Source organism: Fukomys damarensis, unplaced genomic scaffold (genome assembly GCF_012274545.1).
Source record: "Fukomys damarensis isolate Sample0158 unplaced genomic scaffold, DMR_v1.0_HiC HiC_scaffold_12, whole genome shotgun sequence".
NCBI lineage: Eukaryota > Metazoa > Chordata > Mammalia > Rodentia > Bathyergidae > Fukomys > Fukomys damarensis.
The window spans coordinates 43,104,149-43,115,098 of NW_022900924.1; positions in this window are offsets into that span (position 1 = coordinate 43,104,149).

The following is a 10,950-nucleotide window of genomic DNA, read 5'->3' on the forward strand; positions in this document are numbered from 1 at the left end:
GCCCCCCGCCTGGCTGGCACCTTGTGGGACCAAAGGGAGGAGAGGTACAGCAAAAAGTTGGGAGGAGTGAGAGGCTGCAGCTCTAAGTACCTAGCAGTTTGGCTGTTGCTGACTTAACCCTGTGAATATAAAATGTCACTTTGCCTTGGCCTCAATTGCTTTGGCTCTAAAATGAAGAAGATGGAGCTGGGCGGGCTGAGGGAAGAGGATTGCCACCAGTTCTAGGCCAGCCTAAGCTAAAGAGCAAGACCCTGCTCAGAAAGCCAAACAGAAATAAAAAGAATGAGGATGCATTCTTTGAAAGGTTTCCAAGGTCACATCCTGTCAAGTGGACTCTAGTCCTCATGTCTGCAGCCGCCCCAAGGCCACGCACCTGGGCCATCTGCAGTCTTTTTCTGGGGCCAAGGGAAGGCTCCTAAACAAGAGAAAGTTTGTCTCAAGCCTGTGACACTTCCCACTGGGGTCTTGAGCAGGCACACACCCCAGGGAAAATACCCAGAGTTCTGGTTCCCAGTGCCAGTGCCACCTGCAGACCTCTATCTGGATGGAGGCAGCCTGGGCAGCGCTGCTCGGTGCCCACAAGCCCGGGGCCACTCGGCCTTGTGACTCTCCACCTCATCTGTAAAGTGAGTACAATAATAAAACCACGCTGGAATGAAGGGTCAGTCAGCAGGGAACTGGGCAGTGTACTGTGGCTGCCATTTACAAGCTATCCTCTGACTCCTCCCTTTGCCCTGCATCCTGCACTCTAAAGGAAAGCCTTAAAGTGCTAAAACCTTCTTTAGATCACCAAAATGGAAAACTAGATCTAATGACCCTCAGGTAATATCAGTATGCGGCACACCCCTCCTTATTCTAGCCCTTCCGTTAATGAACACAAAACATGTCAACTGCAGTGAGGTTTCACCTGCCTAAAGAGTTACAGGAACTGGCCCAAGGAGATCAAGATCAATCAAATGTTCCAGCCAGGCCAATGAAAGAGACACAACCCTGGAGGATGAAGACTCATTCGGCACACAGCTTTCCTGCCCATTGTCCCTCTGTCCCCACCCAGGGAGTCCAAGACTCCAGTTCCCCAAGATGGTCTTTTATTTGGGGGACATAGCTCCTGCCACCCCACCACTGCCCTTCTTTTCAACCATCTCTTGTCTCCTAAGTACCGGCTTTTGAGAGGTGGGCAGATGATCTTGAGTCCGTAAGGAGAGGGTTCTTTCTCTTGTGTTGGCCAGCATTGTGCCCAAGGCCACAGGGAAGAGGGTGAGTTCCAGGACTCCTGCACAGAGCCAACCTGGGTGGCTGTGGGTGGGGTCTTTGCTCTGTGAGGACTCTTGCCCTGCCTCAGCCAGGGACTTCCTGTTGGAGTTTGAATCTGGACATCCCCCTAAGGCCTCTGTGCTCAGAGCGGGGTTTTGGAAGGTGACTGTATTATGTGGACTTATAGCCCACTTGCTAGTAGGAAGCAGTGGCGGGGGCACAGCCTGGAACCGTGCATCTCCCTCCCAGTCTTCCCTTCTCTCTGCTCCCTGGTGGCCGGGACAGAAGCAGCTTTTCCTCCACCACGCTCCTGGCCCATGCTGTCTTCTGCCCTGAAGCCAGCCGACCATGGACTGTACCCGTGGGCCAAAATAAACCTTTCCGCCTTTAAGCTGTGGGGCTCTGATATTGTCGGAGCAAAGGGAAAGTTAGAGCTGCACCATTTGGGGAGAAGCTAACAGGGAGGTAATTTCCCTGTCCTCCTGCCTCCACCATAATTCCATAACAACACCTGCTGAGGGCTGGGAAGCCTATGGGCACCGACCTGCATTTGCTCTTCCTCCCTCTCCCCCGCAGCACCCAGAGGTGCTCTACACTTTATGGGTGACACACTGAGGGACTGGTTCGGTGTCACACAGCGGGCAACTACGAAGCCAGAAGTCGAACTCAGTGCTCTGAGCTCTTTTTATGTCTCCGGACTTGCCACAGTCCAACTGAGCGAAGCCAGTCCAGGAGTCAGCTGTGGAAGCATCAGGGCCAGCTAGATTTGAGAGGCCAGTAGATGCAAACCGCCGATCTGGAGCAAGCTTCCTTGACAAATGGCAACGTAAAATAACAAGTCTGCTTTCAGAGAAATAATACCCTCGTCAAGTACGAGAACCATGGCCCAAGCACACAGATTCAGGTTCCCCTGAGTGACATGTTCTTCTGTGGAAGAGGTGATGTGAACTGTTACAGATGCAGAACAAAACGAAGTCTTAAATCAACTATTTATCAATTACGCTGGTGGGAGCTTCAGGTAGGTGGGCTTCAGAAGTGGAGAAACATCTATAGGTTTCAGATGTGTGTGTGTGTGTGTGTGTGTGTGTGTGTGTGTGTGGTATTGGGGATCAAACCCAGGGAGTTTGAACTGAGCTACATCCTCAGAACTTTTCATTTTTTATTTTGAGACAGGGTCTCACTAAGTCACTGAGTTGCCCAGCCTGGGTTCAAACTCAGGATCCTCCTGCTTCAGCCTCCCCAAGTGCTAGGATTACAGGCGTGCACCACGACAGCTGGGTCTTCAGCAAGTTTTATCAAGTAGTAGCATGGGTGTTAGGTCAGATGCAGGAGTTGATAGTAAATGGCTACTAAAAGGGACTAATGATAGCCAGAGATAGCTTTGCCTATCGCTCTGCAATATTCTATCTCCATGGTCACCATGCTCTAGTCACACGGTCCACAGACTCTTGAATGTAGACTGGCTTCTTTTAAGAACTGTAAATTTAAAAGAAAGAACTGTAAATCAATCACACCATGATTCAAGTTCCAGGCCAAACAAACCAAGAGGCCAAACAGCTCCATCCTGGTCGGTCTTCCTGGCTGATTCTTTAGGGGAGCCTAGTCTCCCTAAGAACCAGATCCAAGCCAGGCACAGAAGCACACACCTGCCAGCCCCACTCTCTAGGACCCATCCAAGGCAACTTACCAAGACTGTCTCAAATTAAACATGAAACAGGACTGGGGGGCTGGCGATGGAGCTCAGTGGTTCTGCTGCCTGGTCGCAAGTGCAAGGTCCTGAGTTCAATCCCCAGTCCAAACAAAAAAAGGGCTGGGGAGGTAGCACGGTGATAAAGCACTCATCTAGTATGCATGAGGCCCTAAGTTAAACCCTCAATTTAAAAAATCCACAGAGCTCTGGCTTTTCTTAATGACAAGGACAACAATAGAAAATACCAGAATATAATTTTTTAGATTTAATTGATATGCAACACACATCTAGAGGGGAGAAAATACATGATTACAAAGTGAATATATCCAACACCTAGATCAAGATCCAGACCATTACCAACATCCCAGCAGTCCTGCCTCAAAATGTAACTTATTTTTTTGTTTTTGGAGACAGGGTCTTGCTATGCAGTTCAGGCTGGCCTTGAATTCACTGTGCAGCCCAGGTTGGCCTCCAGCTTGTGGTGATACTCCTGCCTCAGCCTCCTGAATGCTGGGATTACAGTCATGTGCCATTACACCCAGCAAAATGTAATCTTTAAAAGAAGTATTTTTTATTAATCTTCTACCATGCCTTTCATATCTATGGTTTAAATTTTTTTGTTGTTTTTTTGAGACAGGGTCTCACTATGTAGTTGAGACTGACCTGGAACTATGTAGCCCAGGCTGGTCTCGAACTCACAGAGATCCTTCTGTCTCAGCCTCCCAAGTGCTGGGATTAAAGGCGTGCACCACCACACCCGGCTGGTTTAAACTTTCTGACATGTACACCCCAATACACGTAAACTCTACAACACATGTATTTTTTTTCTAGGCATAGGCAACTAGAACAATGCTTAGCATCAAGTAGTCAAAAATATATATGGAGCCAGGCATGGTGGCGAACATCTGTAATCCCAGCACTTGGGAGGTTGAGGTAGCAGGATTTCTGCAAGTTTAAGGTTTGAGGTCAGCGTTCATAAAGTCACCGCTACAGCTGGAAATTGCCTTGCATACCTGTGGTGTCTGCACCAGGGTGTGTGTGTGTGTGTGTGTGTGTGCAGGAGGAAGAGCAGCATGTGACCAGCAGCTTCCCCAGCCTGGGGACCTGGCTGAAATGCAAGCTCTGGTTCCACAGGTTGCAAGGGGATGCTGAGCTCCAGCCCCTCTTGTGCTCTCAAGGGCCAGTCCTGGATGCAGAAATTCTCAGGGCTGCTGCACATAATCACAAGGAAAGCTTCAAAAACCACTGTTCTAGCTGGGCACGGTGGTGCATGCTTGTGACCCCACAACTCGGGAGGCAGGAGGATCACTGCAAGTTCAAGGCCAGCCAGAACTATATACTGAGACCGTTTCAATTCGAAAAGAAAAACCCTCAGGCCAGGGATTTAGCTCAGTGGTTCCGCCATCTACGAGGGCCCAAGTTTGATCCCCAGTACCAAAAAAACCCTCCTAAATAAATTGGTGCCCAGGCCCCGCCTAGCACAATTAAACCGGAGTCACAGGGGTGGGGCTCAGTGACCATAGCTCTAGGAGCTCTCAATTCCAAGGGGCAACTGGAAATGGGCAGCACTGGGCTAACATACAAAGGGAGGGGAAGAGGCCAATTATCTTGTTCATTGCTTCCTAGAGTCTTCTGTGTGCCTAGAAGATGACTGAACTGAGGCCCAAGAGAACTGAGGTGTGAGATAAGGGCTCGAGTCTGGCTGGGCTGTGACTGGACAAAGGCAAAGGGTTTCAGAGTCTGGAAGAGGTCACCAGCATCTCAGTGAAGGCAGAGGGAAGATTCTGAAGGAATCCTGAGATGTGGGGGGGGAACTGTTAACTCAGGCCACACCCTCCAGGACCAAGACCCCATCACCCAGGCCAGAGCGCACTGGCCCCAAGCAGTTGTTTTCAAAACCTTACTAGGGCATCAGGAGGCTCCGCCACTGCCAGCTGCACCCACACACCTGCCCCCTCTCAAGCTAGAGTCAGAGCCAGATGAGTCAAGGGATGATGAAAAACCCAGAGGTCAACGTGGGCTATTTATTCCCACAGGAAGAATCAGGAAGCCCTGTGTTCTGCTGCCCCCTGGTGGACACCTAGTTAGCGCTGGTAAACAAACGCATGCGGGTGGACTGAGGGTTGGTGGTGTGTTCAGGCAGGGTCACAACAATCATGTAAGACGTGGCTCAAGTCACTCATCAGGAGCTTCCAGTGGGGACTGGACGAATCATATTAAAGACTGACAGCTAGGTGTGGTGGTGCACATCTGTAATCCTAGAACTCTGGAGACTGAGGCAGAAGGATTCAAAGTTTGAGTACAGCCTGGCTAACTTGGTCTCAAAAAAAAAAAAAAAAAAAAAAAAAAAAAAAAAAAAAACCAATAAAATAAAACGACTGAGTCCTTTTATCCTTTACTTTAGCTCCCGAAACCCAGCTTCCCCTGGTGTCCACTGTTCCAAGTCTAGAAATTCATAGCAGTCAGGCCTTATCTTCCATCACTGAAGTGTTTTTTTCATACCCTTCAGTCCCTTTATTTTTTCAGCAAACATTTTTCTGTCTTTTGCTCAACTCTCTTCACCTGGAACGCAGACACTGCACCCTTGGCTGTGTGCTCCTTCCCCTCCTGCCCAGGCAAGCCCACGCCTGAGAAGGGCCGTCTCCCTCGGGTGGGAAAGCTCCTTTCCACACCCCCAAACCCCACGTGTTCACCAGGCCTTGTGCACAGCTCCCAGCAACAGGGCTGACCAGCTGACCACCAGACATGTCCACTTGGTCACACGGGTCCCGGGAGGCAACGGCAGAACCTAATCTCAAACCCAGGCCCTCTCTCCTACTCCTCTGGCTCTCTCACTTGCCCATAAACCTGACTCAGTTCTTTTTTGTTTTGTTTTGTTTTTTGAGACAGGGTCCACTACGTAGCCCAGGCCGGCCTCAAACTTGTGGCAATCCTCCTGCCTCAGCCTCCCAAGTGCTGGGGTCACAGGATGGCCCACCACCCCCAGACTCAGGTCCTCAGTATCTGTCCCAACTACTACAGGCACCCATCCTCCTGCCCTGCCTCTTGTCAGCTACTACTTTATTCTACTTAGAGGTACTGGTCCTAGTCCTGGCTTGGGTTTCTCTTTCAAATTCTAATCAAGAACCTTCCAAATGCCAGAGGCCAACTATGCATTTTACTTCCAGGTAAGACAGAACAAATCCTTTCATCAGCAGGCTCTTATTAATTTTTACTTCCATTCGTCTATGTAGCAGTACATAATGATCACATTCCTGGTGGGGAGACAGTGCTGGCACCTAACACATCTCAGTTCTCATCCCCTTCCCTCTATCTCTTGGTCCCCTTCCAGCAGTCCTGTTTTTTAGGCAAGATTCCCACGCTGGGAGGTTTTAAGGATTAGGCAAGATAATGCCATGGCATTTGCACCCTTGTGGTGTTGTTACTGCAAGTGTTCTCCAGATGACCTCACTGACGACTTCAGCCTCTGTGCCGACACGTTAATTCCCCATTAATCTCCCTGGAACATCAATTTCACATCTCTCCCTTACCCAAGCCCTAGCATTGCTCCCTAGGTCCCCCCGAGGTGTCCCGCAAATCCCATTAGCTCCAAGGGGTGGGCTCGTCATGGTAAGAGTCCAGGAGGGCCCAACAAGCCAAAAGTAGAAATCAAGACAGGTCTGTGGCTTAAAACCAGGAAATTCCGTCTCCAGAAGACAAGGCAATCAGTGTGCCAGCGTCAGGGAAGCGGGTACAACAGTGGGCTGAAAATTCACTTGTCAGCAGGGACAGAGGTATAACATCTGCAGTGGGCACGTCCCTAATGAAAGGCAAGTTCCTGACTGCTGTGGTTGCACACATCTGTAATCCCAGCACTCGGGAGGCTGAGGCAGGAGGATCACCAACTTGGGGAGGCCAACCTGGGCTAAATAGTGAGTTGGAGGCTAGCCTGAACTATATAGTGAGACCCTGACTCAAAAAACAAAAAATAAAGCTGAGCATGGTGGCGCACATCCGTAATCCCAGCACTTGGGAGGCTGAGGCAGGAGGACCGCTGTGAGTTCGAGACCAGCCTGGGCTACATTACATTGTAAGTTCCAGGTCAGTCTCAACTACATAGTGAGAGCCTGTCTCAAAAAAACCAAAACATAAATAAAAATAAAACAAAGCTTTGTTCAATATACATTACATTGTAAGTTCCAGTTCAGTCTCAACTACATAGTGAGAGCCTGTCTCAAAAAAACCAAAACATAAATAAAAATAAAACAAAGCTTTGTTCAATGTTAAAAGAAAAAAATTTCTTAGAATGTTATTCAAAATACTTCATTATCAACAGACTCACAAGAGGGATGCTAACAGGGAAAAATACAAGGCACCACGCAAATGCCTGAGGGAATGCCTGCAAAATAACAGATTAATCCTGTCTCACCAGTAGCATCTTTGTTCCTAGGATGCAGAAGAAAGGATTATAAGGGACAGGCAGCTGGGCTTGGGGGAGGAAGTACACTCATGGGGGAAAGGATCTGCCAGAACATTAGGCCCACACCTGCTTTGGCAGTGAGGAAACTGACAGGATCCTCAGGGAAACCTGGCAGCTTCAGAGTAGTGACTGAACTTGGATTAGAATCACCATGACCCAGATTCAAACATGGCTTCTATTCCCACTCAACCCCTGAACCCCGCTAACGCACATACACATAGAATGCCAAAGTTGAGCAGCAAAAATATTTCCATGAATCCCGTGTCTGTAGATTGTGTAGGGCCTCGTCTATTTGTGGAGTTAAAGGTGAAGAGGTAGCACTGCAAAGGATGAGCGGAGGACCAGCGAGACCTCAAGAAAGCCTGGACTGAATCTGGCAACACAGGCACACGTGTGTTCAGTACCACTGCACACGGGTTACCGCCGAACACGGACTGCGCTCTTAGGGTCACAGTGCTGCTGGCACGAGGATTCACAGGGAGCACAGGGGAAAATGGCAGCAAGCACAGCAGGGCCTCGAAAAGGAAGGCCAGGGACATAACGTGCCAAAGATAGGACACAATCTCTAGGTGTTAAGGAAACGAGAGATGTCTCTGGGATTTCCGGATGAGATAGAGGAAGGCAAGGAGAAAACAAAGCAAACTAATTTTTTAATCCGACAATTAGCAAAACAAAGGATATAAGGAAATGTAGTCGTAGTTCACTGTGTGCCTCATGTGAATAATTGCTGATGGTTCAGTCAGCAGCTACACTGGAAAAATGGGAAGGAGTTGGCTTAAGAGCCGGAGCCACATTTTCCATATAAACTCAACTGAAAATGAAAAAAAAAATCTAGGAATATTGTAGGTATGCTACTTAGAAGTAAAGGAGTACAAGCGGGGCAAGGTGATGCACATCTATAATCCCAGCACTTCGAAGACTGAGGCAGGAGAATCACTGAGTTCAAGGCCAGCCTGAATTATATAGCAAGACCTTGTCTTTAAAAAAAGAAAAAGAGTAAATGCCAGAAGAAACTGCTAGAAAAACCCATTCCCTTCAAGGACCATAGAAAGTTAGGGGGTTTGTGTGCTTTTTTTTCTACCCATTTTATTATATTTTTTTAAGTATATGGGTAGCTGGGCGTGATGGCGCACACCTGTAATCCCAGTACTGGGGAGGCTGAGGCAGGAGGATCACTGTGAGTTTGAGACCAGCCTGGGCTACATAGTGAGTTCCAGGTCAGTCTCAACTACATAGTGAGAAGTGAGACCCTGTCTCAAACCCCCCCACAAAAAGAAAAGAAATTAATGTCACTGGATTGGGTCCAGAGAGGTTTCCTAATGTGGAGATGGGGAATGTATCCTTTACATTATATCATGGTTCTTATTTTTGCATTTTTTTTTTTTTTTTTTGTACCAGAAATCAAAGACTCAGGACCTCATGCTTGCAAGGCAGATACAGTTCACTGAGCTAAATCCCAGGCCCATTTTTGTGGCTTTTTGTTAGTGGTGTGGAAATCAAACCCAAGGCTTTGCATGCACTGGCTGTTCTACCCAAGTTATAGACCTAGCTGTTTGGTGGTTTTTTGTTTTGTTTTGTTTCTTAAATTAAACCTTGAAGTACTGATTTCTCAAACCACTTTTATTGGACTTATTTTTTGGACCTCCCCCCATGGAAGCTTAGGTAACTTACATCCTCGTCTCCTAGGTTTGGGAACACAGGGACACTTAAGTAGAATGGCTGGCCAAGGAAACAGTCTTGGGGACACTAAGAAAGGGAGCCCTGCACTGTCTCATGGCACCTTGTACAAAAGCTCCAGAAGCAGGAGGTAGCAGACAGTAACACTGAGGACAGATACCAGCTGCACCAGGGGTACCATATGGGGGCTGCCAGTAGGACCAACCACTGAGGAATATGCACATGGCTCCAGGAAAGACCACTGGCAAGGGGACATCTCCCTTGGCAGAGGAGCCAACGCAGCCACAACTGTACCAGTTAGAAACTTCCTGCCAGCCAAGCACAGCAGCACATGCCTGAATCCCAGCTACTTGGGAGGCTGAGTCAGGAGGATCACTCACCATGTTGAAGGCCAGCCTGGCAACTGAGTGAGATATCTTAAAACAAAAAATAAAAGGGGAGGCTGGGGGTATAGCTCAGTGGTAGAGCATCCCAGTTCAATCTACAGTACCGCTCCCCCAAAAGCTTTTGCCCCTTTGCTCTCCTCTGAACCCAATGGAAGATGCAGCAAATTAAGGGAATAGGAACAGAGTGGGGACTGAAAAAGGAACCAGCAACTCCTTGGCAGTGAGTCTGGAATTTTGTTATTTCAATGACTAAGACCAGTTTAGCTCAGTGAACTTGGGTGACATGTCTGCAGAGGATCCTCACTGTGACAGAGGCACTGTGAAGTGAAAACTCTTTTTACAAAAAATAAAAAGAAAACAGTAACAGGGCCGGGGATTTAGCTCAGGTGGCACCACGTCTGCCTAGCAAGTGTAAGGTCCTAAGTTTGATCCCCAGTACCAAAAATAAACAAACAACAACAGAGTATTCAAGCATTTTATTATATCAGACAAGGAATCCCCATATTGCCACACATACGGGCTGTGGACATTAATCAGGGAACAGCTCTTGTTTACAGGAGGGCAATGAGTCTACAATGTCCAGAGCAATCACAAAGCAAACAGCAAGTACTAGGACAGTCAATCATGACAGAGGTCACAGTTCAGCCTTCACCTTGAAAACAAAGCATCTTAACTAGGAAAAAAAAAAATCTCTGAAGACTAACGGGCTGTCACTAGTCAGACACAAATCTCCTTCAGGAACACAGAACTTCTTACAACTGACACGTTTGCTTGGAAATAAGTCAGCCTTAATCATAGAAAAGGGTTGGTTTTTAGAGACTTATTACAGTAAAGTATATGACCTTGTTTCACATTGTGCCTTGAAAATCGCTGAGCTTTTTTTCATTTAGCAACACTGAACATCGGCCCAATACCCAATACAAAACATTGTGAAGATCAGAGACTGAATAGCGACACAATTCAGTGGGGCTGCAAAGTAATCTCAGTCTACGTAACTTAGGTAAGTGACACAACTTTAAAACGAACTGACTTTCCCTCTGGGTGGCAGTTGAGAACTTTCCTAGACAAACAGCTGCTCAGCTGCTCATTAGGCTTACTACAGTGATGGAGTAGAGGATAAAGCCTCTGCTCATGGAGCCTCAAACTGACTTGAGCTGATCTACAGAACCCCTGCACACAGAATGGGAGGGAGGCAGGACCAAAGACCCTTCTGCAGACTCCACCTCCCCAGCCTTCACCCCCACACCCCAAACCTATACAAGTTCCCCTGCTTTAAGCCAAAAGCTCAACCCTAGATTCAAACTTCCTGAACTAAGTTTACAGGTAACATGCAAATGAGGGGACAGAGTTAAATCCATTCACCAACAGCAAACATAACAAATGTATGCTACTATCCCACTACACAGAAGACTTGGAGAAATCACAAACGTAACAAAATACCTGTATTAAGCTTAAAAAAAAAAAAAAAAAAAAAAAAAAAAAAC